Source organism: Capra hircus, chromosome 9 (assembly GCF_001704415.2).
Source record: "Capra hircus breed San Clemente chromosome 9, ASM170441v1, whole genome shotgun sequence".
Taxonomy (NCBI): Eukaryota; Metazoa; Chordata; class Mammalia; order Artiodactyla; family Bovidae; genus Capra; species Capra hircus.
In genome coordinates this window covers 89894103-89921731 of record NC_030816.1, presented here as the reverse complement: position 1 = coordinate 89921731, position 27629 = coordinate 89894103, and the positions used below count along the sequence as shown (strand labels likewise).

General features: G+C 54.8%; 1 long non-coding RNA gene across 1 annotated transcript; it reads left to right on the top strand.

The window, feature by feature from the left end:
- On the top strand, window positions 23983–25960 carry LOC108636787. The gene is made up of 3 exons (XR_001918586.1): window positions 23983–24705; window positions 24824–25168; window positions 25832–25960. It is a non-coding gene; the product is annotated as an uncharacterized LOC108636787 (long non-coding RNA).

Below are 27629 nucleotides of genomic sequence, written 5' to 3'. Positions count from 1 at the left end.
TGTCCTGCAGGTCTTCAAACCTATCAATAAGATTGCTGTGCCTATTTGAGAACCATATGTGACGGGTCTGGGGGGAGCAGGCACTGTGACACTCCCCGGGATCCACAGGCCCGTGAGGCAGGTCCAGAGCACATCTGTGACCGGGGAGGGGGTGACACTGCTCCGGGCCCCCCCAGGCCGTGTCGTCACCCACCCAGGAGAAGAGGGGAGTGACAGGCCATGGCCTCGGGCGGCCCGGCTGCTGGCCGGCTGGGTCTGGACAAGGCCAGATGCCGTCCGAGTCGACATCCTTTCCCTTGTGGTCCCCACGCGCACCTCCCTGCCTCGGGACCACATCTGGGCAGGCTCCCTGCTCCTGCCCCTTCCAGGTACCGACGCAGCTTCATCTCAGGTCTTGGATGGTTTAGTTTGAGCTGAGTAAACTTTCAGTGGGCATCTGACCTCAGCTCATCCCTCCAGCCCCCAGCACCCCCATCCCGCCCAGCGCTGCCTCCAGTGCAGTGTCCTCAAAGTCGAGCCTGGGGTCCCCCGATGTCTGTGCTCCCCTGGGAGGCAGCGCAGGGCATCCGGGGGGATGGTGAGGGGGCAGGGTGCCAACCTCCCCTCCTGGGGACCCCACGCCCCTACCTCTCTGCACACAAATACAGACAGGAAATGTTCCAACTCTTCTTATTCGGACAATGCTCTTCAAAGAAGCCCTCGCTGGATGGGAGGTGGGAGGGAGGTTTAAGAGGGAGGGGACATATGTACGCCTATGGCTAATTCATCTTGATGTACAGCAGAAATTAAACCAATGTTGTCAAGCCATTATCCTTCAATTAAAAATAAATATATTAAAAAGAGGAAGCCCTCGCTTGCCAGGCAAGAGGAGTGCCCAGTTAAAGTCCTAGGACAGACCCTGATGACTCTCAGGAGTCTCTCTGCAGGTGGCGCGTCCCTGGAGACGTGGGGAGGGCCCTGCTCCCATTCCCCGAGCCTTGGGGCGAGTGGCAGTGCGCCCTCCCTGCCAGCCTCTCAGAGACCCTCTTCTCCGAGGCCTCGGAGCATCCATTTTAGAGCCGTGATCACTGGGGGCCCAGGCTGTTCTCAGGGGAGTCTCTGGTTCTGCCCTGGGGCACGCCAAGCTCCACCCTACATCTACTGTAAATGAGGAAAAGCAGTGGGTCTTGGAATAGAGACCCTCGTCAACAGCATCGTGAGGAGCGTCTCACCGCCCCACTCCCAAGGAGTCACTTCCTGCCGCCAGGTATTACGATGCCAGGTTAGGGCTTTCCCTGGTGGTCCAATGGGGAAGACTGCCTTCCACTTTAGGAGACATGAGTTTCATTCCTGGTCAAGGAACTAAGGCCCAACACACTGTGCGCCGTGGCCAAAAAAAGTCCAGTAAGACTTAAGGTGGGACCACCTCCCCACATGGCCCCCTCAGGAGACGCCACCCAGTCTGATTACGTGGACCATCCCTCTTACTCCTGGAAACTCCCTGGAGCTAGAGCTCTGGATATAACTGTTTCCAAGTGGCCTTGTCTGTCCCAAGACTGTCTTACGTCTCGTCCGTGTTGTGCACAAACGTGTGTCACTGCACTTACTCAGCACACGTTTATTCCACCATAAAAACGCACCCACGCTGGGGAGACAGACGCACAAACCAAACGAGTTTCAACCAACATCAGTAAAACGCTTCTGACCAAGAACTGAGTCAAACTTCAGTCACGTCAAGCTGAAATGAGATGTATGTCCGTGAACGCTGTCACTTGGTCCCTAGACACAGGCCAGATGCAGTCAGAGACCCCGGGGGACATGAAGAAAGCCTTCCATAGACGAGCTTTCCCTTCCCTGACCCCCAGGAGGAAACACCAGCACCGTCAGCCTCACTGCTGCCGCTACATCGCTTCAGTCGTGTCCAACTCTCTGCGACCCCATAGACGGCAGCCCACCAGGCTCCCTGGTCCCTGGGATTCTCCAGGCAAGAACACTGGAGTGGGTTGCCATTTCCTTCTCCAGTGCATGAGAGTGAAAAGTGAAAGGGAAGTCGCTCAGTCATATCCGACTCTCAGCGACCGCATGGACTGCAGCCCACCAGGCTCCTCTGTCCATGGGATTGTCCAGGCGAGAGCACTGGAGGGGGCGCCACTGCCTTCTCCGCATCAGCGCACAGCTACCCCGAAAAAGTCATTCTCTTAGCCCCAGATGCGCCCTGTGATTTGCAGTAATGTTCACACCTCGGGTGCTCAGAAATGGCCTCTTGCCTTTGCGTTTTCTGAGACAAACATCAGTCTTTTATTTGTAAATGATATCCGAGACCCTGACTCTGTTGACGCAGAGGCAAACTGCTGCACGTAGTTTACCATTAGTAGGAAGCTTTGGAAAACGGAAGGAGCCAAGCAGCCTGAAAAGCAGGCAAACCCCACTCACAGCCACGCCGGCCGCTTTGCTAGTCTTCCAGAGCGACGCCTCCACGTGCTGCCCCCAGCACCTCGCTAATCCCTCACCCATTTTGTTGAAAAACAAAAACACCGTCTTGAACCAGTGGTGGCAACTGAACTGTGAGCCAGGAAAGCCCTCACGCTCTCCTACACCACGTCACGGGGTCGCCAGACCTCTGCCTGCTCGCTCCAGTGCTCTGCCTTCTGCAGAGAGAATTATACCGCAAAGACCAGCCTTCACGTGAGGGGCTTCCATCCGTTCTAGAGTGTGGTCCTGGCCCGTTCAGAAAGGTTGTAGTGAAAGAAGCCACTTCCTTCCATTTCACAGCCAGCACGTCTCAGCGCCTCCGGGCCACTCCCGCGATGCAGGAAGCTGGGAGAAGGACGCGGTTTGGAGTCAGGCTGCAGAGCCTAGCCTTGGCGAGACAGGGGCCTTCTGAGTGCAATTTTGATCAACCTGGAAATGCAGCAAAGGGGCCAGTGAGGCTGCAGGACCTCCTGGACCTGCTGGGATCGGCCTCTTGGGTGAGGGGCGCAGGGTTGTGTGTGAGTGTGGTCACGTTGGGTGAGAGGCATGGTGTTGTGTGTGAGTGTGGTCACGCGGGGTGAGGGGCGCGGGGTGGTGTGTGATGTGGACACGTTGGTGTGAGTGTGATCACGCCCTCTGGGCCTGCCCTCCCAGCGCCCTCCCTGCCTCCTCGTCACTTTCCTCCAGCAGGTGGGAGTGCCGCCTGGACAAAGCCCCCCTTGCCCAGTTCACGTGAGGGCATCCTGCCATCTGACAGAGGTGCCCCTGGGGGAGGACGGGCAAAAGCGCCCATCTGAGGCGACCCTCCTCATGCTGCCTTCCCCCCAGCCCTCAAAAACCGGGAGGACACCCTGACCAGGGGGCCCCCGGCACAGCCACTCCCCAGGGAGGCGAGGGGTGCGAACGCCCTGCTGCTTCCCGCTCAGCTCAGCTGAGGCGGCCGGTCCTCGGCTAAGTTTTGAGGGCGAAAGAACATACTCAGGCCACATAATCACAGCACCAGCTGATTTAGCAATGCTAACGGAGCTCGAATCACTGTCATTCAGGACCCCAGATATTTCTTAGCACCTATGTTTTCTTCTTCTAGAAACCAGCACAGTACATCCAGAACCTTCCACCATCCTGGAGAGGCACGTAAGAAGCTGACAGTTCTCTGACCAAACAAAACCCCTGAGAGCGTGACTCCTGCGTCCTTCAAATACCACATGGTAAGTGCTAAGAATCATTCTTCAAGGTTTTCCTTCCAAAACTGACGTGTCAGGGAGGAGCGCGCCCTCCACCCAGGGAGGAGGAAGCCACGTCAAAGTGAGGTCCCGCCAGAGGCAAGATGAGGTCAAGGCCACGCCCTTCTGGCCGGGGTGGCAAGAGGGCTGAGTCCCATGATGACAGAGAGAAAACATCCCCCATGAAATAGAAGTGAAGTCACGCGATGATGTGGCCCTGCGGCTTCGGGGAATTAAAGTCTTTCCAAACCGTCTTCCATACTCGCGGGGAATCATTAGCCAAACCTCGGATCTTTCAAAATCCAATTTTTGATTAAGCATCACTGTGTGACGGCCTTGTTAGCAACCAGGACAGTAGGTTTAAAGTGGAAAAATAACGGGCAGAAAGTCAATGCTTCCAGCAATGAGCGAGTGGGATTTGGAAATAGAAACGCGTTGCCGCTCACACTGGCATCCAGAAGAGAGAATGTGTTGGTGCCCTGTTGACAAGGCATGGATGAGCCACGTGTGCGGAACACAAGGCTCTGGTGACGAAATCAAACAGTGTCTAAGTACACGTCCACAGATAAGGGGACTCTGTAGGGCCCAGTTGTCCGTTCTTTCCAGCTTCATCATCCCAAACGAAAACCCCAGCAGGCAACTTTACAGAAACTGACAAACTGACTCTAACGCTTACCTGGAGATACAAAGCCCCAGAAATCAAAACTTTCACATTAACCCAAATAAGAGCTTCTGTGGACCCAGAACCTTTCGAGCTGTCAGGAGCCAAGGCAATGCGACCACAGACAGGGAGAGCAAGGCAAAGACAGAGCCGCCCTCCCTTAGGTCCAGGAAGTAAGGCCAAATCCTGGAAATGCCAGGCTCTGTCCAGCACCCATAGAAAAAGCTCCGTAACTGCAGCCTCAGCTACGGAAACACACTCTCCTATACATTTTTCTAGGCCACATTTTCCCACGCATCATCCCAGGCTGCAGAGCCTGGATGGTTCACGCCAGCTGGTCGTCCATCCTGCAGCTAAGTCGCTGCTCCCTCAGCTGATGTTCTGGGTGCCTTCAGTGTTTCAGACACTCACCAGACCCCAAAGCCCAACACTGAGAAGGGGGCACTGCCCTGGGTGCAGGGGGTGAATACTCCTCATCTTCAAAGTAGTGGGCGGGAGTGGGCACAGACGGGTCACTGCTCACCTCCTCAGGACCCCAGGCTTCGTGTCTGTAAAGCAGGCCTAACATCAGTACCCACGCCAGCGTTATTGCAGAAATGTGAGCTGGTGCTTGAAATGATGCTCGCTGTGACACTTGGCCGCTGCTCACAGGCGTCCCTGCTGTTTGTCAACACCACAGTTGCTTTCTCCCAGTACTGTGACCCAGGTCACAATGTCCTATTGAGCCATGATAGTCAGCAAAGGAAATAGAGAAAGAAAAGTTGTACTAATATGGCTGAACAGACATAATTCAAATACCTTGTTTTAAAAAGCTAAATACTTTCAGTAAAATTGGTCGATTTTATTAATCAGATGATTTGCAGTTTAATTTTAATCATTTATTTTCCTAAGAATAAGACTAACAAAACCTACTTTAGAATTGTTTAGTTAAAAACCCAAATGTAACCAAATAATCCAGAAAGCAATGCTCAAGGTAGGAAGAAATAAATTTGCTGTTTCTCACCATCCTTGAGGGTCTAAGGAAAGGCCCAGCTCAACCCCTGGTTTTCGTGCAGACGAGGAAGGAGGAGGTGGGGTGCTCCGTGACCGAACCCCGAGTCAGGACACCTGGAACCTGGAACCTCGGGAGCGTGAGGGGCTCCTGAGCCCAAAGCCGTGCTTAGGATTTCGGGCTCATGGTCACGGAGCCACCTGCCCAAAACCGCCGTCCAGTCACGTGAGGTCATCCTCTGGGCTCTCGAAAGCCGCAAGCCACCCAAAGTCCTCCGTAGGAAGCGGGCGGCACCCACCCCCTTCTGCAGCACCCGCTGTCTGCTCGCTTCTCTCATCTTTACCCGGGAGTGATGGGAAAGTGACCGGAAAGTCCCGACACAGCTGGGTTTCCATGACACTGTTACAGAAACAGTTGCGTTTCCACCGTCTCTCAATGTTGGAAGCAAGAAGCCCCGCTTCCCCACAGTCCCCACTGCCCCCAACCTCGCTCCCCAGCTCCTCAGTCTCCCCCGCCGACCCAGAGCTGCTCCGCAGCTCTGCTCCTATAGACAAGACACCCGCCTCTGCCAGGGTCTGGCCCCGACGCTGGGAACACTCCATGAGCATCCCAGGGCCCACGGAGCGAAGAGCAGCATCAGAGTTCCGTGCTCTGGGCCAGAGAAGGGACACTTTCCCACTGCACCCCACCACCCCGCCCCTCCTGACCCCGATACCTGAGACTCCTCCATGAGCCGGGTCCTCCCGCAGACCTCCCACCCACCTCCGTGGGCCCCGGGCACGGGGGATGGGCTTGGACCTGCTTCTGCCCCCTGCTGGGTCCAGTACCAGACTTCGCGTCAACAATCGCCGGTGGACTTGAATTCCACCTGCAAGATGAAAAGGAGCCCCAGGCCAGTGCCGGCCCGAGCTGAGGTCTACCCCTGTCACTTCTGACCCCAAAGGTCTCACTCTCGATTCTTCTGGAAAGCAGAGGCACAGAAAGAAACCAACCTCATGGATAAACGTTCTCATCTGAGCTGGGAGTTCTGAAAAAGAGAAGCCACGAAAACACATCCTCTCTCTGAACTGAAAAAAGAGTCAAGCCTCTTCTCTCTTTGCGTGTTGGAAAAACAAGCCCCGGGATATAGGCTGGAGTTCTTTCTCTCTGTTGGACGACACAGACTCTCACCAGCCTGGGGAAATCCAGCAGACTCAGGCGCTCGACCCACCCAGCTGATCCTGGAAACGGGGCTAGAAGCCTCGCACAAGGTGCTGGGAGGGGTTTTCTCTTGCTTTTTTTTCAAAATAAACGTGAGTTACAGTAGGGAAAAGTGTTCTGTCACAACACAGAGGGTGTTGTTCTAGGAAAAAATGCACAGGGTATGACTGCTCCATCACTTCCAAACTCTGAAATGAGAGTGGGCAGAATCACGAGGACTAAGGCAGCGTCCTCTGTCCCCTGAGCAGTGACAGCAGTGGGGTGTCCACATCACCCAGGGGTTTGCTGTGACCCATGGACCGCATCACAGGCTGTGCGAACATTCCTCCCTCCGCCAAACATCAGTGACTGCTGAGCGGATGGACCTGGAACCACCACTTGCCCAGGATGTCGGTGCAGGACCCACTCCTGTGGGGGGTGGGGGGTGGCCTCTCTTACTGTCCTCCCTGGGTCTGAGCACAGGAGATGCCCCAAGGCTATTTCAGGGCCTCAGAGAGGAACCCGGAGACACCCTCTTGTCCCATGTCCCCCTGGAGGCTGAGGGGCATCGCCTAGTCCAAATCTTGTAAACTTGGGGGAATCCAGTTATAAAGTTGGATTCCCAGGTGGTGTTGGTGGCACAGAACCCACCGGCCAGATGCAGGCGACGTGAGAGACACAATTTTGATCCCTGGGTTGGAAAGATCCCCTGGAGGAGGGCATGGCAACCCACTCCAGTGTTCTTGCCTGGAGAATCCCACGGACAGAGGAGCCTGGCGGGCTACAGTCCGTGGGGTCGCAAAGAGTTGGACATGACTGAAGCAACTTAACACAGTTATAAAAATATAGAAACAAAGTGAATGTTTTTGGAAGGAGGAAAGGAATTTTACAAATCAGGAGAAGCATGGAGATGCTGGGCCTTTTCCTCTGAGATCTCTGTAAGTAATTTACCCAAAACGCCTTCTGGTTGCAAACACCCCGCCCCTGGGGTCCTTGACGGTGCCCAGCAGTGGCCAGCTCTCCCGGGGCTGAGTCTCACGCGCCTGCCTCTCTTGGACAGTCTGCTCCAGGTCCTGGGCTACAGCCCGAGCCCCAGGCAGCGCGCTGCACACCCGCCCTCCTCCTCAGCCCCTGGAGGGTGGCGGGGTGGGGGCGCTGGGCTCCCGGGGGACGGTGATGAATGCTGTCACGGGTGCCGCCCAGGACACTCACATTAAAGCGCCCCTGAGCGGACCCTAGCACTTGACACTGAGTGGACGCTGGGCGAACTCCAGGCCAGTGTCCTCTATGGCCAGAGTGTGGCCTGCAGGGCGAGCCGACGCCGCCTCAGTAATGTCACTGATGCCATGGGCCTCAGTGAATCACGCTTGGAAACGTTGAGCACATTCTACTTAGAAAAGGGTTAAAACAAAGCAGGCGGAGCCCAGGGCGGCCTCGCCAGGTCTGTGGCTGCCAGAGACTCAGCATCACTGCAGGACTTGCCCCGATGGCTTGTGGCCGGCCGAGTGTGTGTGTCCCGTATCTCCCAGCTGGAGCCGCTTCACCGCCGGCAAGCTTAGCTTTTCAGTTCAAGCTGCGTGAGCTGTATCGTGATGCGTGCTGCTTTGCTCCTGAGACTGTGGGGCAGCAGCCAAGGAGATTACTGGGGATTTTTGATATCTCCTGCGTGCAAAAGAGCAGGAGAGAAAAGGAACAAGCCTGCCTGCTGTGTTCAGTAACTTAGTCGCTTTCTTTTATTCTCATTTGAAGGGAGCTTTTAGACAGAGCAATTAACATACTTCCCACAGGCGTGCAAAGTTTATGTCTTGATTGATGGACTTAAGGTGTTAAAAGAAAATCTCTAACAGTGGAAACACCACGGAGATACGGCACAAACCGCCGCCTCCACCTGGAAAGTCAGTGCTTTTCCTGTGACAGGGCTGACCTCGCCCCGAGGGGAGGGAGCGTGTCCTCAGAGAAAGAGGGGCAGAGTGGTGATCAAGAGCAGCACAGAGGCGTGTGTGTGTGTCTGTGTGCGGGAATGTGTGTGTCTGTGCACGTGTGTGTGTGTCTGTGTGCGGGAATGTGTGTGTCTGTGCACGTGTGTGTGTGTGTCTGTGTGCGGGAATGTGTGTGTCTGTGCACGTGTGTGTGTGTGTCTGTGTGCGGGAATGTGTGTGTCTGTGCACATGTGTGTGTGTGTCTGTGTGCGGGAATGTGTGTGTCTGTGCACGTGTGTGTGTGTCTGTGTGTGGGAATGTGTGTGTCTGTGCACGTGTGTGTGTCTGTGTGTGGGAATGTGTGTGTCTGTGCACGTGTGTGTGTGTGTGTCTGTGTGCGGGAATGTGTGTGTCTGTGCACGTGTGTGTGTGTGTCTGTGTGCGGGAATGTGTGTGTCTGTGCACATGTGTGTGTGTGTCTGTGTGCGGGAATGTGTGTGTCTGTGCACATGTGTGTGTGTGTCTGTGCGGGAATGTGTGTGTCTGTGCACGTGTGTGTGTCTGTGTGTGGGAATGTGTGTGTCTGTGCACGTGTGTGTGTCTGTGTGTGGGAATGTGTGTGTCTGTGCACGTGTGTGTGTGTGTGTCTGTGTGCGGGAATGTGTGTGTCTGTGCACGTGTGTGTGTGTGTCTGTGTGTGGGAATGTGTGTGTCTGTGCACGTGTGTGTGTGTGTGTCTGTGTGTGGGAATGTGTGTGTCTGTGCACGTGTGTTTGTGTCTGTGTGTGGGAATGTGTGTGTTGTGCGTGTGGGCTGTGGTGGGAATGTGTGTGTCTGTGCACGTGTGTGTGTCTGTGTGTGGGAATGTGTGTGTCTGTGCACGTGTGTGTCTGTGTGTGGGAATGTGTGTGTCTGTGCATGTGTGTGTGTGTCTGTGTGTGGGAATGTGTGTGTCTGTGCGTGTGTGTGTCTGTGTGTGGGAATGTGTGTGTCTGTGTGTGTGTGTGTGTCTGTGTGTGGGAATGTGTGTGTCTGTGCGTGTGTTTGTGTCTGTGTGTGGGAATGTGTGTCTGTGCACGTGTGTGTGTGTCTGTGTGTGGGAATGTGTGTCTGTGCACGTGTGTGTGTGTCTGTGTGTGGGAATGTGTGTGTCTGTGCACGTGTGTGTCTGTGTGTGGGAATGTGTGTGTCTGTGCGTGTGTGTGTGTGTCTGTGTGTGGGAATGTGTGTGTCTGTGCACGTGTGTGTGTGTGTGTGTGCTGCTGTTGCCAGTCACTCGGTCACACCTGAGTCCTTGTGACCCCGTGGACTGCAGCCCGCCAGGCCCCGCTGGCCATGGGGTTCTCCAGGCAGGAACACTGGAGGGGGTCGCCAGGCCCTCCCCTGGGGGATCTTCCCGACCCAGGGACCGAACCTGCGTCTCTTATGTCTCCTGCGTGGGCGGGCAGGTTCTTTACCATTAGCACCGCCTGGGAAGCCATATGTATACATGTCTCTATATACACAGAGGTGTGTGTGTATGTGTGTGCAGATGTGCGCGCACGTATATGTGTGTGTTCGTGAGTATGTGTGTGTGAATGTGTATGTGTGTGTCCGTTTGTGTGTGTCTGTGTGTATGAGTGTGTATAAGTTTCTGTGTGTGTGTCTCTATACATGTCTGTGTGTGCGTCTCTGTGCGTATGTGTCTGTATGTGTGTATGTCTCTATGTACGCCTCTGTGTGTGTGTATGTGTGTGTGTCTGTGTGTATGAGTGTGTATAGGTAAGTTTCTGTGTGTGTGTCTCTGCACATGTCTGTGTGTGTGTGTGTGTGTGTGTGTCCGTGGGATACCGCGGTCAGAGGCTCAGCAGTGCCTGGAAGACCAAGCGCCAGCTCACTCACGCTGCAGTCACACTGAGCGAAGTCCCGACGTGAAGTCGCAGGAAGACCCAAGAGGACAGGACTCAGACGCGCTGTAAACAAGAACAGCTCATCACCATGACCAGGTCATCCCTCCCTCCTCCCTCCAGCTGTCAGTGTTCACAACGGGAACAAGTCTCACCCTGAAGCCACTTTTCAGAAACCAACCTCACACCACTGTCCTCTCAGCCCCAAAGAAAACTCGGAGCTGACTCCAGGCAAAGGGTCACTGATAGGCCCGTCCAGGGAGGTGGGGACCCAGGGTGTTAGGATGAGAGAAGCATGGGGCTGAGGGGGCCAGGACCGAGCAAGTAGGGGGCCAGGCTGGAGCTCCCCCTCACACTCCTCTCCGGGGGCTCCAGGCCAGGCTGGGACTGGGGCTCGGTGGATCCTCCCCCTGGCTGCCTCGGGACAGGACCTTCCTCCACTGGACAGACCCCTGGCTCCTGAGAGGAGACACATTGTTCCCTCTGAGCAGAAACAGGCTGAGATCGGAGCCGAGATGCCCAGCTGAGCACCGCCCTGGGGTGTAAGCTCGGCCATTGGTCTGTCTCTGCAAAGCTCAGGGTCTTTCTATCACATCAGGGTCCTCAGCTGGGGCCTCAGAGAGCTGGGTCGGGGGACAGGGCAAGGGGAGGGCCCGAGGGTGCGTCCGCACCTGCCTGATAGTGTTTGAATTTCCTGGTTACTGAGATGAGGCTTCTCTTCTGATGAGGACGTCTACAGTTGAAGGACGCTGTCAAAGCAGAAGGCACTGGGTTTTCAGCCAGCATTGCCTGCAAGGGCCCCCACCGGCAGGGGCTTACCTGGCCCTGCCTGGCTCATCCCAGATTCTCAGACCTTGTGAATTCACAGGGAGAAGGCGTATGACGGCTGCGGGGCACAAGACCCCCGTGGGCCAGGCCTCGCTGTGGGCCAGAGGAAGCCCGGGAGTCTTCACGCCCACACCCCTTCCTGAGCAGAGGCTACGGCTGTGCCGGAGGGTTAACCGCCTTTGTTCAGAGCTGTTGGGTTCATCAGACACAATAGACAGCTTGGTTACTAGCCGGCTTCTCATCTCTGGGCGGCTGACTCCCACGGCAAAGCCAGTCTATCTCTGCCTTGGCATCCCTTTCGAAAGGCCCGGGGTTGGGTCTGTAGTCGCTGCTTTGCACCAAGGCGGGGCGCAAGCCCTGCTCTCACCATGAGGAGCAGAGGTTTTGGCCGCGGAAGGCGGGGCTGCTCTAGCCGGCTGGAGGGTCTCCTGCGGGGCAAGTTTCCTGGGGGGCCGGGAAGGGGGTCTCTGCTCTGTGACCAGCTCCTCCCTCTGTCTGCAGCCACAGGGCTGCTCCTTAGGCAGGGCAGCCGGACTGATGCGTGCTTCCACATGTAACATAATGCAGGGACACCTTCAGCCAGTGGTGTTTCACGAGTTTGCAAATTTATTTCGTGCAGAGTTGGGTTAAGGGATGTTGGTCCATCTACAGAACTGACATTACTGCGATGAGCTTTGTAAATTTAACTAAGTTGGAGGGTGCCTGGAGGACTTCCTGGAGGAGAAAATGGCAACCCAGTCCAGTATTCTTGCCTGGAACATTCCATGGACTGAGGAGCCTGTCGGGCTGCGGCCCCTGGGGTCCCCACTGGACAGCTGCGCTTGCATTCCTGCGTGGAGGAGCCCCGCTGATAAAGGCTAACGCTTCTCTCGGTTCACCCAGGCTCCCGCTATTCCCCGTCCCCTGCCTCTGAAAGAGACCTCTCTCCTGGAGTTTTCCTGCCAGCTCTTACTCTTGGTAATCACAGCGGGCGATGCTGCCAGGCACCTCTGCGCTTCCCTGCCTTACCTGTCAAGGGCTGAGAGGGAGAGGCAGCCCCGAGCCCGGGGTGGGGGCCAAGCCGTGAGCAGAGGCTCGCCAGGGAGTGAGTGTGCAGAGACCCCCGTGCCTGAGCCGGAGGGCGCCAAGGGGACACCGGGGCGGAGTGCAGGAGGGGCCCCAGCCCCCGGGGAAGCTGGGAGCCGCGCCCACGCTGTGACTGGTGCAGGTGAGTCAGCAAGACCCGGAGGAGAGGTGAGCTCCTGACGGAGAAGCGCAGGCGGCAGTCTCCGGGGTTGGGGGAACTGGGAGGGGCGCCGGGCCGGGAACACCGAGACGTCCGCGAGCACGCGCACAGCCACAAGGACATCGGACATCCGGACATCCACATCCGGGAGGAGCAGGGAGAAGCCCGGCAGTGAGGAGCATTCGCGTAAGGCCCGGCCGTGTTTCCGGAAGGGACGCTTTCGCTTAGTAACGATCGCCCTGGAGCAAAAACTGTCCTGTGAGTCTCCTGCAGGCTGACCCCAGACCTGCGGGGCTGCAGGGCGGAGAGGGAGATTCGGAAGGCAAGCTCTTGTGGACACTCGCCCACCAGTGGCCGCGCTGAAAGAGGACTTTTTGCTGCTCATTCAAGATGGTTTCAGTCCCTCAAGCCAGACTTGTCCAGTGGTGTAATATTCTTCCCCAAGAACCACCCTGAGAAGCTGAGAAACGAGGCTAGAAGTGAAGTCATAAAGTTTAGACTGGAGACATTAGGAGGTGAATCTCAGGATGCCTGGGGGACATTTTCCTTGAATTCATGCAGTCCAGACAGACCCAGGACGTGGACACTGAAGCCTCCAGGAAACAGGACTGTGATGAACGTGTCACCAGTCAGAGGACTCGCCCTGCACCTGACTAGGACATCAGACAGGAAACGCAGCAAACATCTGTGGTCACCACAAGGCTGCAGGCTGCCTGCCACCTCATCCACATCCCCCTTCCCCGTGGTCCCTGCGGGGCCCAGGAGGCCTCCATGCCCACCCCGTGCAGCTAGCCATGGCTTCTCCCCTGGAATGTCCCTCTTCCTCCTTACGCTCTAGAAACTTCCACCATCTTTCCAGACCCACCTCTTTCCAGGTCTCCCTTCCTCGCCTCCCACCCTTCCCCATACCCCGCATCCTGCCCAAGCCTTTGGAGTCCCCAGTCTTTCCCAGTCTACAGGGCAAGGTAGGTCCCTCTTCAGCCTCAGCTACCGTGGGGGAAAACGACGGACCTGAGAGGCAGGCAGCAGCCCTCACTTCCTGCGGGACCTCAGCCCCGTGGGGCTGCTGCTTCTCCTCTGCCCTCCAGGCTGTCTGTTCGCGCAGGCGGAGACCTCCTCCCACTCCCAACATCCTTCGTGCATTTTCCCTTCTCTTTCTTTTATTTCGTGTTTTTTTTTGTTAAAAGTTCCCCCCGTGAGTCAGCGGCACTGAGCCTCAGGTGAAGGAGTGGACGGTGCGGAGGTGTTTCAGAGCCTGGAGCACTCACTGCCGCTTGCAGCTTGTCAAGAGAGAGGCAGATCTGACGCTACAGACTTTCTATCACGCGTGCTAAGTCCCTTCAGCCGTGTCTGACTGTGACCCCATGGACTGCAGCCCACCGGGCTCCTCTGTGCATGGGGATTCTCTAAGCAAGAACACTGGAGTGGGTTGCTGTGCCCTCCTCCAGGGGATCTTCCCAGCCCAGGGATGGAACCTGTGTTTCTTGTGTCTCCAACATTGGCAGGCAGGTCCTTTACCACTAGCGCCACCTGGGAAGCCCGTCTGTCATTATAGATTTTCCCTTATAACTAAATCCAGAAAGCTCAAGAAACAGTGCTGTCCTTCTGCTGAAGGCAAGTCCCCCATGGACCTACCTGGGAGGGACCGCAGCAACTGCAGGACTTAGTGGGTCCCTGACCGGTGGAGAGAACCCCGCGCCCCCAGAGGCCCCATCACAATGCTATTTGCAGGCGTGGACTGCCACCTACTGGAAACAAGCAGAAAGAAGACAGAAGGAAAGCAGGTTCTGCCCAGAGCACCTTCCACTCCAGGCCTTCTGTCCTTGGAAGCCTGGCACCGAGGCGGCAAGTGCACACATCAGGACTTGTGGGATGGGCAGGGGGCCTGGCTCAGAGCTCAGAGAGATGCTGCACCACCCTACGACTTAGCCCAAACACCAGGTCAAAGGACCAACCGAACACGAAGACTCCATGAGGAAGCTGATGGCTGAATGGTCTTGTCACACAGGGAAACATCACAAGTCACACAAACATGTGTCCTACATAAAACCTTAGAACGCGTGTCTTCAGCCTCAGTAGTTTCTCATTATAGGGTGGCCTTTTGTAACCTACTGAGGTGTTTTAAGTACCCTTAGAAATAGGACCCAAATGGCACAATCTACAAAGTTCCCAGCAAGCGCCTCCTTTACCCTGAGATTGAGCTCTGGTGGAGGGTGGGGGAAAGGTATGACAATGATGATTCTGGCCACAGTGGCAGCCGTTTGTGAGAACCTCCTCGGAATCTCTAACGTGATGAAGGGGCTGGTCCTGGGGTTGTCTCCATTGTATAGATGAGATTGCTCAGTCACTAAGTCCTGTCTGACTCTGAGACCCCACGGACTGCAGCACACGAGCCTTCCCCGCCCTTCACCAACTGCCGGAGCTCGTTTAAACTCATGTCCATTGAGTCAGTGAGGCCATCCAACCATCTCATCCTCTGTCGTCCCCTTCTCCTCCTGCCTTCAATCTTTCCCAGCATCAGGGTCTTTTCCAGGGAGTCAGCTTTTTGCATCAGGTGGCCACAGTATTGGAGTTTCAGCTTCAGCATCAGTCCCTCCAATGACTATCAGGGTTGATCTCCTTTAGGACTCACTGGGTCGATCTCCTTGCAGTCTAAGGGACTCTCCAGAGTCTCCTCTACAGGTGAGGAGACAGGCATAAAGGAACTAAGAAGCGTACTGAGGGTCCCGCACTCCTGGAAGTGGCAGAAAGGGACTCTCCTCTTTGGCTACATTTAATCCTGGAGCAGTTTACACTTTCAGAGGCGTGTGAGTCTGAGTCACGGATGTTCCCAATCTGATCCAACGCTTCGGAAGATCCTTTCCCAAAGGAAGGCAACTTGCAGGACGCGTCTCCAAATCAAGTACAGGGTTGGCTTACCTGTGGCGCTTAGGTGAGGGGCACTTTGCTCTTCATCAGGGAGGGGCTTGAAGTCCACTCCGGAGCTCTCCCCAGATTCACAGCACAGCCCAGCTCTGCACCTCTGACCCCCACCCCTTCCCTGGGGCCTGAGCTCCCAGCCCTTTCAGCGTAGGAGGCTGGCAGGGTCACATCCCCTCTGAGTGGCACACTGCGCCTGCTGCATTTGGCCCGCTGGTGCTTTGTTACTGCAGCTGCAGAAACTCACACCAGCTCGGGTCCATGCAATCCGAGCCCCCGTGGCCCTGAACTTCAGCAGGAAACCGTGGAGCCCGAAGGCCTCTGAGATCTCGTTGTTTTCGCCACACCCAGTGGCCTTGAGATTCAGGAAGAAACATGATCCTCATGGCTTGAGGGTGAAAAGCACCCATGGTATCCCTCTGCTGTCCGTATCCCTCTGCCGTCCGTATCCCTCTGCCGTCCGTATTCCTCGGTTGTTGGCATGTCTGTTTCTATCACACTCTCTTAACATTCTCAGTGACGCTTCTCTCAGCTTCCAGAGCCCAAGGCTCTCAAGATCACCCAGGAAGCGGTCACTGGGGCCACCCCGCTCCTGATTCCTGAAAGGCGGCTGAGCAGTTCTCAGCGGGCGTCACATCTGAGTGTTTACATTCTGGGCGGGAGGGGTTAGGTTCCCTTCCTTTGATATCCTCACTTAATCTTCAAAGCACTCACAGCATTATTCAATAGCTTCTAAGACACTGCTTGGCAGTTCTACTTAATCCAAGAAACTTAATTAATTGAGGGTTTAGGGTTTGTGGAGCCTGGACGAGCCGCGTTATTCCATCTCAGATGGGAGGCAATGCATGAGCCCTGCGGAGGCCACACCGTGGGAATGCTTTCTCACTTCCCATTTCCGAAGCAGGAACCTCACATCCTGTTCAGATCAGAAATTAGACAGGAGCCTGCCACGGAGCTGACAGCTCTTGTGCTTCTTAGAAAAATGTTTGGCAACCACTTGGCGGACAGAACGTACAGAAAAAAAAGGTCATTTCAGCCCAGCTCTGTGTTCTCCGCCGTCTCTCCTGGGCACCACGGAGAAACAACCCTGAGCAGACCCACGTCTGAGCTCAGACCAGCTCGGGCTCGATGGGCTCATGTGGTGCAAACTCCCAGCCCCACTCTGGACCCCCAGCCCTCCCCCACAGAGCTGCGTCACAGCGTCCTACGTACAGGAAAGGGCCGTGCGTGTGACAGAGAATGATGGACCCTGAGGGACGAGACCAGGGGCTCATGTGAGCTGCAGACTCAGATGCCTCCAGGGCCTCTTGAGGGCCGTGTGCTCTGGGGCGTGGGCTCACAATGAACGAGGCAGCCCACGGCCCCCACCGCCCGTGCCTCCCTTCCCCATCTGTAAGGCCAGCAGCAGTGGACCTTCCGGGACCAGATGGTCAGCCTGAGGCCGGAAGTGGACACCAGCCAGCAGAGGGGCAGTGTTCACAGGACAGACGAGCCGGGGCTCAAAGCAGATCACCAGGAGCCAGGGAGAAGGGCGCCTAGGCCAGGCTGTGCAGAGGGAAGAGGCGACCCCTGGGGCTCCCCACGCTGGTGGCAGGAAGGAACCCAGGGCAGACATGGAGCAGCCTCTGGATAGGGGAGTACCTGGGGCCCTGCAGCCCACGGGCAGCTGCTCTGCAGCCCACGCACACGGGGGGGACAGCCACGGCGCGGCCCAACGGTGAGAACACGCGTCCCAGCTCTCGTCCCCTGAGAGTCTACAGGTTTCTTTCTCCATCTCTGGCTATCCCATGAGAGCACAGATTTGAGTTTGAAACAGAAGCTGTTTCACATATTTGAGGTGTGCTAAAATTATTGGTAGATAATGTTGGCAATTTGATTGCTTGCTCCTTGGAAGAAAGGCTAGAACCAACCTAGACAGCATATTAAAAAGCAGAAACATTAGTTTGCCAAAAAAGGCCTGTCTAGTCAAAGCTATGGCTTTCCCAGTAGTCATGTATGGGTGTGAGAGTTGGACCGTAAAGAAAGCTGAACACTGAAGAATTGATGCTTTTGAACTGCGATGCTGGAGAAGACTCCTGAGAGTCCCTTGGACTGCAAGGAGATCCAACCAGTCCATCCTAAAGGAAATCAGTCCTGAATATTCATTGGAAGGATTGATGCTGAAGCTGAAGCTCCAATACTTTGGCCACCTGATACAAAGAAATGACTCATTGGAAAAGACCCTGATGCTGGGAAAGATTGAAGTTGGGAAGAGAAGGGGATGACAGAGGATGAGATGGTTGGATGGCATCACCAACTCAATGGACATGAGTTTGAGTAAGCTCTGGGAGTTGGTGAAGGACACGGAGGCCTGGCGTGCTGCAGTCCACGGGGTCGCAGAGAGTCAGACACAGCTGAGCTGGATAATGACTCCTCTGTGAAGAATGTCACGTCTCAGGCTTGATTCTGCAGCTGCCCCCTCCCGTGTCCCGGCGTCTGGGTCACATCAGCACTTTGCCCCCGCTCTGCGCTGCTCCCTGACAGGCAGGTTCTGAGCTGCCCGAAGGGTCTGGATGTGCAAAGAGCCGGTGTTTCCCGCACCCCAGGTGAGGTCAGCGGCAGGCCACAGGCTGTGCCCAGGTGTTGGGGGAGGCATGTGCCCGGCTCTGTAGGCAGCTCCATCCACGCGGCTCCCTCTGTCTTGTCCTCACACTAATTCCTCCTTCCCAGCAGCTGCGCAGGGTTTAAGGAGCTCCTTCAGGGTGACTGCACTTAACCGTTTCCGTCAATGTCTCTAAGGCCTCCTCTCCTTAACCTCTCAGTATCAGTTTGGAAAGTGGCCCCTCACTCATCTCGGAGCTGTCCTGGGGCCTCCCGGACACTGGACAGTGGTCCAGGGAGCCCAGGCTCATAGGAGCCACAGGACGAGCTCGGTGCCCCGCCCCCAAGGCCGGCCCCGCCCCCGAGGCCCGACCCCGCCCACCTGTGCGAGCAGCCCTCCAGCCACACGGCACCCTGGGGGCTCCAGTGGCCAGGCTGCAGTGGCCGTTGACTGTTGACTCCGCTACCACTCAGACCTGCGGGCCCAGCAAACCTTCCTGGCTCCTCCCAGGCCCGAGCCCCGGGTTCCTGTGAAGTTTGGAGACCCGGCAGGTCGCGGCCTGGTGCTCTGAGTGAGGTGGGGTGGTCCGACCCTCAAAGGAAAGCTCGCCCCCCCAACAATGCACCCACCCTGATCCTGGGACTGGAGGGACCGCAGCCCTGTGGTGGGTGGGCCTCACTCCCTGGTCCTGTCCAGTGCTTGAAGGAGAAATTCTGGGACACAGGCAACAAGCGTGCAGGCTGTGCACAGGTCATCACCTTCCAGGCTCTAGTTCAGGAATGCGGCCCCTTTGACTTGTTCTTTGCATCCTTATCGAGCACTTTATTGAGACAGTGCAGGCTGACAGTCTGCGGGGATAGAGTTGCAAAGGTGAACAGAATGCCCTGGTTCCTGGCTGGGGGTGAGACCAACAGTTACCAAACCAAACATGGGACTCAGAAGGTGGAAAGTTCTGGAAGGAGACAGGATGGTCCGGGACATGGAGGGGACCGGCCTTCAGAGCCAGGTGGCCCTCCCCCATCCCCTCCACTCCCCTGCCCTCCCCTCCCCCTTTCCCTCCCTCCCCTCTCCCCAGCTTGCCTGTCTGTCCCTGGTCTCTCTCTCCTCGGCGCCAGGCCCCTGGCCTTTCTCTTCACCCTAAACCTCTCCTCGCGATTCTGGACATACTGTGGACCTGAGTATGGCTTTACATCCCCAGTCAGGGGCCAACTCCTCAAACAGGGGACGTGGGGAAGTCCCCAGACAGAGCCCTGGACCTCGGGTCTGCCCACGGTGGCGCTTCTCCCAGCTGCGAGGTCCCCCAGGAGGCAGGTTCTTCCACGGCTGCTGATTGTTCAGGGCCGGAAAGGAGGCAGGGGTGTGGGTCAGGGTCTGAGAGGCTGGCCATCTGGAAGGAGCATGGTCTCCGAGAGCCTTGCGTGTCGGTGCTGGTGCCTGGGGTCGCTCCTTCTTTCCAAAGCTGCCCTCCTTTCTCTTAGGTCAGGTATTCCACAAGAGAGGAGGGGGATGTGGGCCACCAGGAGGTGGGCCCGCAGAAAGGGACTCAAGTGCAGACTGTTGGAGAAGGAGGCGGGCACGGTGGACGTGGACCCAAGGGAGAAGAAAGTCGAAACAAATCCCCGCAGTTCGCAAAGAGTCGGCCTGCAGCGCGAGAGACCCGGGTTCCACCCCAGGGCCAGGAAGATCCCCTGGAGGCGGGCATGGCAACCCACTCCAGAATTCTTGTCTGGAGAATCCCATGGACAGAGGAGCCTGGCGGGCTACCAGTCCCTGGGGTCGCAAAGGAACACAACTGAGCGACTAACACTCGCACTCTTTCTCAGCCCGTCTGCTGCCGCCGGAGGGGCCTGCACCCACCTACCTGCTGGCTCTAAGTGTCATCCTGCTTTTGGAGCCAAGCGGCGAGCAGAAAAGAGCTGGCTGGGTCTCCTGCGCTGCAGGAGCTTCTTTACCCCTGAGCCACCGGGGAAGCCGGTGCCTGACTTCAGGGGTGGGTGCTGCAGGCGCTCACGGAAGGTCTTCTGTATTACCTGTGGATTTGTTGGTGTTCGGTCGCTAAGTTGTGTCCCGCTCTTTGCAGCCTCATGGACTGCAGCACAGCAGACTTGCCTGTCCTCCACTGTCTCCCGGGGTTTGCTCAAATTCGTGTCCATACCTGAGGATGACTGTGTTAAAAACTATTTTCAAGGCCTGAGGATCTGTGCAGAACATGAGGACCATTGTTGAAGCCACACCACGTGAAACTGCCATTTTCTAAGAGCAGAACTTTCCTGTTCACCAAAGAGGAGAAGAAGGCGTGAGGCGATGGAGGTGTTAAGTAACCAGCTTTGTTTATGTTTAAAAACTCATGCTGTATACTCTAATATCTTACAATTTTATTTGTCAATAATACCTCAATGAAGCTGAAAAATATGTATAAATGGAAAAATGTATACATTCCTATGAACCAAAAAAAAAATAAAATGGTTTTTCAGAGGTTTCAAGGCAAGTGCTACTAAGCGCCCTTGACTGCAGAGCTCTGTGTCTGTTCTGAATGCATTGGTATGAATCTAAGAATCTGAAAAGAAAGGCATTTTTGTGAAAACCCATGTCGACACGCACTGAACAGCAAAGCTGAACTGTCAGCTGAAACAAGGCAGACCCGGTCACCTGCCATCACCGAGTCCCAGACCACCGTCCAACCCAGTTTTCTCCCCAGTGCAGGGCCCAGGTCAGCGAGCTTTTCCTGGACCAGTGACTGGAATTAAGGGCGCCAGACAACCTTGTAGGCCTGTCCCAGGGGCTCCCACGTGACCTGAGTCCACGTGCGCCTCGGGGAGACTGGGCCATCTGTCTGTCCGTCTGTCCGTCCGTCAGGCCGGCGCTCCTGTCTTCTCACGGGTGCCTGCAGGTCTCTTCCCAGGATGACAGCCTGACCCCCATTTCAGGGACTCCTCCACCAGCCTCAGCGGAGACGGGATCTGAGCGGGGGGCCTCAGAAAAGACGGGTTCCAGAGGCTTGATCCCTGAAGAGTCTGACTAGCGGCTGTCTTTTCCGAGTGCTCTGCAGACCCGAGGAACCATCTGAGACGCTGGGGAGCGACCAGGGCCGCAGTGTCCACGCACTGGCCACCGCCGGGTGTGCTGGTGAAGGGCTCAGAAAGCAAACTCGAAGCTAAAGAGACACGGCTGCAGGCTGTCCTGCAGGAGCCCGGGCCCGCAGAGGATGCTTCATCCGACCCCACCCTGCTCGGCCTCCACTCAGGCCCTGCCTCTCCTGGCCGACAGCCACCTTCACTGAAAAGACGGGTCAGAACTCAGCGTCACTCCAACCCAGCGGCAGGGCCTGCGACTTGGCTCACCTGCCTCTGCAGCTGGGGAGCTGTCTCCAGGACGATGGGGCGCGGGGCAGCAGGGTCCACCCCCAGGCCCATCGCCCCCGCCGCCCCTGTGCCCACCACCTGCTCCAGCCAACTGGGCCTGGCTCCAGCGGCCTCTGTGGGTCACCAAGTGGCACTCCCTCCTGGGAGGACACAGCCCAGACATGTGTGGGGCTCAACCTGTGCCTTTGAGGCTGGAGGCGGCCTTCACGTGCCGAGCTGCTGACTGGCCCATGGGCTCCAGCCCTGGCTGAGGCCCCCGGGGTGGTGCCCAGGGATGCCCTCAGGCACCCGGAGCTGCAGGAGGCAGGAGGCCTGGGCACCTCTGGATGGACAGAAGCGATGGTGTGCTGAATCGATCCCCGGGACCTGCCTGTCCTGAGTGCTCACCCCCTTCCTCTTCCTTTTCAGCACGTCCTTAGAACTCCCTGCTGTTCTGCCAGCCCCTTAGGAGACACCACACCCCCACCCCAGATGTCTGAGCCGTCCTCTAGGTGGGGAGCCCCCCGCCTTCTGCTCCCATCTCCCTGGAGCTGGAAGCAGCTCTGGCCCTGCTCTGCTCTGGCTTTACCCTGAGACCCTCTGCTCGAAAGCTCTGGTTTCTCCAGTATCCTGCACGAATGTGAGAGCCAGACCATAAAGAAGGCTGAGCATTGAAGAACTGATGCTTTCCTGTTGCGGTGATCAAACCAGTCAATCCTAAAGGAAATCAGCTCATATTCATCGGAAGGACTGATGCTAAAGCTGAAGCTCCAGCGCTTCAGCCTCCTTATGCAAAGAGCCAACTTATTGGAAAAGACCCTGATGCTGGGAAAGACTAACGGCAGGAGGAGAGGGGGTGACAGAGGATGAGACGGTTGGATGGCGTCTCTCAGTGAACATAAATCTGAGCAAACTCCAGGAGACTGCGAAAGACAGGCAAGCCTGGCACGCTGCGGTCCAGGGGGTCGCAAAGCATCAGATGTGACTTAGCAACTGAATAACAACAATAAATAGTTCACCTGTTTTTAATTTTTTTTTGTTGTTCCTCTAACCCGGCATTCGTATATTTGAGACTTCTCATTCTACCCTTGGTATCTCCACTTTTCTTGAGCAGCTTGTATCTCTTTACTCTTTCCTGCAGACTCCTGAGGTCTGTCTTCACCCGACTCCTAGTTTATTCCTTCATCCTGTATGTGTCTACCTGTGATATTGTGATTCATAATGAAAAATATGTGTTTGGTCTCCAGTTCCTGGCACGGAGCTCCTCAAGCTCTTGAAGATCCCTAAGTGATAAACTATAAAGCTGTCTTTTGTTCTGGAAATAACTTGACTTTAGCAAAGCTTCTAAGGATGTGGGCTGGTTGCCAGGAAACCAACCAAGTGATTGGAGGGTTAGAACTTTCAGTTCCGGAGGTAGGAGTGGCTGGAGACCCAGTCCAGCCACCAATGGCCCATGACTGAACGAATCCTGCCTGTGTAATGAAGCTCCCTGAACCCAGAAGGACGGATTTGAAGCGTCCGGGTTGGTGACCCCCTGGATGCAGGCGCTGGGAGGGTGGGGCACCTGGGCCGCACGAAGCCCCTCCCGCAGCCTAGCCCAGCCCATCTCTCCTCTGGCTTTTCCGAGTTACATCCTTTCTTAATAAACCCAGTAATCTCGTGACTTTCCCGAGTTCACTGGCCACACCAGTTTAGCCGGTTTCCTGAAACCTTGCGCTACTCAAGCAAATTAACAGAAACCAAGAACAGGGGTCCTTGGAGCCCCAGATGTTTATCCTGCGGGTCAGAAGCACAGGTGAGGAATTGGTGTCTGACGTGGGGGCAGGGGGAGTCTCCTAGGACTGAGCTCTTACCCTCGCTGTCTGCAGGCTGTTGTTCAGCGGCTCAGATGGTGCCAGAACTGAGTGGAACCGCAGGACCCCAGCTGGTGCTGCAGAGGCCTGGTGGAGGACCCTCCCCACCCCAGGAGCTGGGACAGCTCTCCCTGCCCCAGCGGCGCTCCTCACCTGCTGTTATCACAGCAGCTGCATGTCCCATGCTGGTTTCCGGTCAGGCCTTTCTATGGTTCCTCGGTTTTATATCATATTGACATCTCTTCTTTATCTGCTTTGATATATTTAACGTAATTATTTTAAATCTTTGGCCCATCCACTTTGATAATTCTGATTCAGATTATGCTATTGTCTGCTTCAGGGTATTGACCAGCTCATCCTTTTGTGTGAATTTTAAAAGGCAAAACTCTTTTTCAAGTAAATCTTGTCATATCAGTATACTACTTATCAACAATTACTATAACAAAACCAATTTGTATAATTGTACACTTGTTAAACCTGAAATAATAAAAAATTTAAATTTTAATCACAATACTTAGAAACTCCATGCCACTAGATTTATAAAAATATAAAATAAATATTAAAATATTTATTGAAATATGCTTTGCTTTGGCTGAGAAAATGTTTTAAACGCATTTCATTACTTCCTGGCTTCAATATTGCATTTTATAAAATGGCACTTGATTTGATAGTTTTTATGACACTGTGGATCACAAGCAATTTTAAGTAAATTTTGAGAAGCTACACTTTCCACTAGCAAATGATAGCTGTATATGTCCCGAGAGATTCAAAATCATTCAGAAATATATCCAATGAATCACTGCTGCAAATAGGTCATAGTACTTCAGTGGGAGTCATCCAATCTTAGAAAATAGCCTGAAACATTTAGATTCCTGTACACGACTTGCCCCCTCCCTCCCCCCATCCCTCCCACCCCAGTCGGTGTCTTCCTCCAGACTCAGCAGCAGACTCAGTGGAGACGCACTTTCTGAGCTGGTGGAACATCAGTTCACTCAGTTTCCAGATTTCATAAGTCGTCTGGGAAACTGTAAAGCCCATAAAATTATTTCAGTATCTCAAAACCTTATTTCACAATTATCATTGCTTCTAACATACAAAAAAATTGATTTTTAAATTTTCTTATGTTTCAAAGATGGGCTGAATGTAGGTAGAAAGAGCATCATTTTTTCTTTTTCTATTATTTTCTTTGTTGGCACACTTGGCATGAAATGTCAAGAGATCTCATCCTCTTTATTTCAATCTTGATAGTATCATTTTGTAAACATGATCACTTTCCTTTCACTGAAATTTCTTGTGCATTCAATGATTTTCAGTGCATTAAAGTTTGGTTCCTGTATCACTTTGCTATAACATTAATTTTATTTAGAATATTATGCCAGATCAGTAGAGAACAGATACAAATGAAAATGAGTAAAAAGGTATGATTTTGACTTGTGTTATGGAGTCTTCGTTTTCACTAATATCAATAAGTTCCAAAGGAATGGTGGACCCTGCTTCTAAGAAGCATCTCAGAGCGACACGCCCTGCGGTTAGCTCCCATCTCAACAGATCGCCCGCCTGCCTTCTCACTGCACGGGGCAGCCCACGTCCACGTGGCCCTGAAGCTGGGGAACAGCACCCTTGATTCCTCCTGGACTCTGATCAGTTGGTGGGTCTTCACACTCTGGCCTTTCCTAGCTTGACTTCCCATCCGCTGGAGGCTCTGAGTCTGTAAGTCAAGAGTGTGCCAGATTTAAGCATTAACTGAGGTGTGAATTCCCTTACAGACCAGGAGGAGCAGACTCCCCAGCGACTTTCCAGCACAGACTCGGCCATTCTCCTCCTCAGTCTGCAACGCCCTGTCACGCACTTCGGCGTGTTTCCTGCCTTCTCCCCGCTGGAGGGCACGAGCCTCGGCGGGTAGGGAGACATGCCAGGCAATCTACAAGGACATGCCCCCGGCGCCACTCCTAAAGGGATGACCTCCCTGCAGTTTTGGCCTGTAGTGACCAGGCGTCTACAGCGAGGCGTCTGCTCCCCACAGCACCCCGGTTCCCAGGCATGTGTTTCAGCGACCTTCTGAGCCCCAGAGGGGAGTTTCCAGCTGGGCTCCATCTCCTTTGTTCTCCAAAGTCAGTGAAACCCCAGACGCTGGTCCCAGCGTGAGGTTGGTCTTTGTTTACCACGGAGACAGTGAAATGGTCTCTCCACCTTCGTCACCCCAGACTGCAGACACCGAACGCCGGACTTAGATTTCACTTTGAAGCCTGTCCCCTTGAACGCTGACACCCACTGGTATCTGATGGTGCTGATACAGCTGCCGTTTCTAAGCTGGACGTTCACCCAGGCTCCTGGTGGCGCCAGGTGACAGGCAGCCACGCCACTGAGGTGGTCTTTGCTCTGTCACTGCTGCAGGTGGGACCACCAGCGCGCCTCCCTGTAAGACCAAAGGCCTGGGGCTTCGCACAGGCTTTACAGCGCTGCTCTGTTTAATTTCTCCAGCGCTGTGTTGATTTCTGCCATACAACAGTGTGAGTCAGCCATAATTATACGAACGTCCCCTCCCCCTTGAGCCCCCCTCCTTCCCCCAACCCCACCTGAGCAGCTTCTCGCCCGCATTTCACGCACAGTAGTGTCTCTGCGTTGCTGTGCACTGTTGCTTTGTTAGGCAGAAAAAAGCAGAGACCAAATCTCGCAGAGCCCTGACATGCCAGGCAACTTCTGAATGTTTCACAAATATTAACTCAATTAATCCTCAAACTCCTCCTTAAGTTCTATCATTACCCCCATTTTAGGCAAAGAGAGATTAAGTAGCCTCGGATCACACAGCAGGAAAGTGAGAGTCTGGGCCTCGGAAGTCGGGATCTCTATGCTTGGCCGTGGCACAGTGCCTTCTCTGCCAGTTCTCACTCTGGCCAGCTGCACGAGAGGTAAGGCTGTTTCGAAGGGGCTCCCCCGGGGGCTCCGGGGTGAAGAATCTGCCTGCAGTGCAGGACATGCAGGAGGCCCGGGCTCGAGCCCCGGGTCGGGAAGGGCCCCTGGAGGAGGCAACGGCACCCGCTCCAGTACTCCTGCCTAGCAAATTCCACGGACAGAGGAGCCTGGCAGGCTGCAGTCCATGGGGTCACACAGAGTTGGACACAACTGAGCGTGGACACACACACACACACACACACACACGGTTTTGAAGGACATTAAAGTTAAATAGCTGTAAGGGAATAATCTGTAATGATTTGCTAATCAATTCACCCAGCAAGTTTCTGGCTGGGGAAAAGCCTGGCTGCTCTTTGCTTAGCAGTGCCACCTCCCAGCGTGTGGACCTGCTTTGGCCTCAGAGTCCTCCTCTGTGAGTTGGGAGACTGGCTCCTGCCTTGCAGAATGAAGCACATCACTGAATACACAGTTGAAAACCAGCATCAGAACAGCTTGTCCTGGGCCAGTGGCTCTCACGGCAGAGCTGGGGGCGGGGGCCAGGGGGGAGTTCAGTTCCTCAGCCAGCAGGCTCTCAGGGCAGAGTTGGGGGTGGGGGAGGGGAAGTTCAGTCCAGTTGCTCAGTTGTGTCCGACTCTTTGCGACCCCATGGACTGCAGCACACCAGGCCTCCCTGTTCATCACCAATCCCCGTAGCTTGCTCAAACTCATGTCCATTGAGTTGGTGATGCCATCCAACCATCTCATCCTCTGTCATCCCCTTCTCCTCCTGCCTTCAATCTTTCCCAGCATTAGGGTCTTTTCCAATGAATCGGTTCTTCCCATCAGGTGGCCAAAGTATGGAAGTTTCAGCTTCAGCATCAGTCCTTCCAATGAATATTCAAGACTGATTTCCTTTAGGATGGACTGGTTGGATCTCCTTGCAGTTCAAGGGACTCTCAAGAGTCTTCTCCAACACCACAGTTCAAAAGCATCAATTCTTCAGCGCTCAGCTTTCTTTATAATCCAACTCTCACCTCCATACATGACCACTGGAAAGACCATAGCCTTGACTAGGCAGACCTTTGTTGGCAAAGTAATGTCTCTGCTTTTTAATATGCTGTCTAGTTGATCATAGCTTTTCTTCCAAGGAGCAAGCGTCTTTGAATTTCATGGCTGCAGTCACCATCTGCAGTGATTCTGGAGCCCCCCAAAATAAGTCTGTCACTGTTTCCATTGTTTCCCCATCTATTGCCATGAAGTGACGGGACCAGATGCCATGATCTTAGTTTTCTGAATGTTGAGCTTTAAGCCATACTTTTCACTCTCCTCTTTCACTTTCTTCAAGAGGCTCTTTAGTTCCTCTTAGCTTTCTGCCATAAGGGTGGTGTCATCTCCATATCTGAGGTTATTGATATTTCTCCCAGCAATCTTGATTCCAGCTTGTGCTTCATCCAGCCAGGCATTTCCCATGAGGTACTCTGCATAGAAATTAAATAAGCAAAGTGACAATATACAGCCTTGACATACTCCTTTCCCAATTTGGTACCAGTCCGTTGTTTCATGTCCAGTTCTAACTGTTGCTTCTTGACCTGCACACAGATTTCTCAGGAGGCAGGTCAGGTGGTCTGGTATTCCCATCTCTTTAAGAATTTTCCAGTTTGTTGTGATCCACACAGTCAG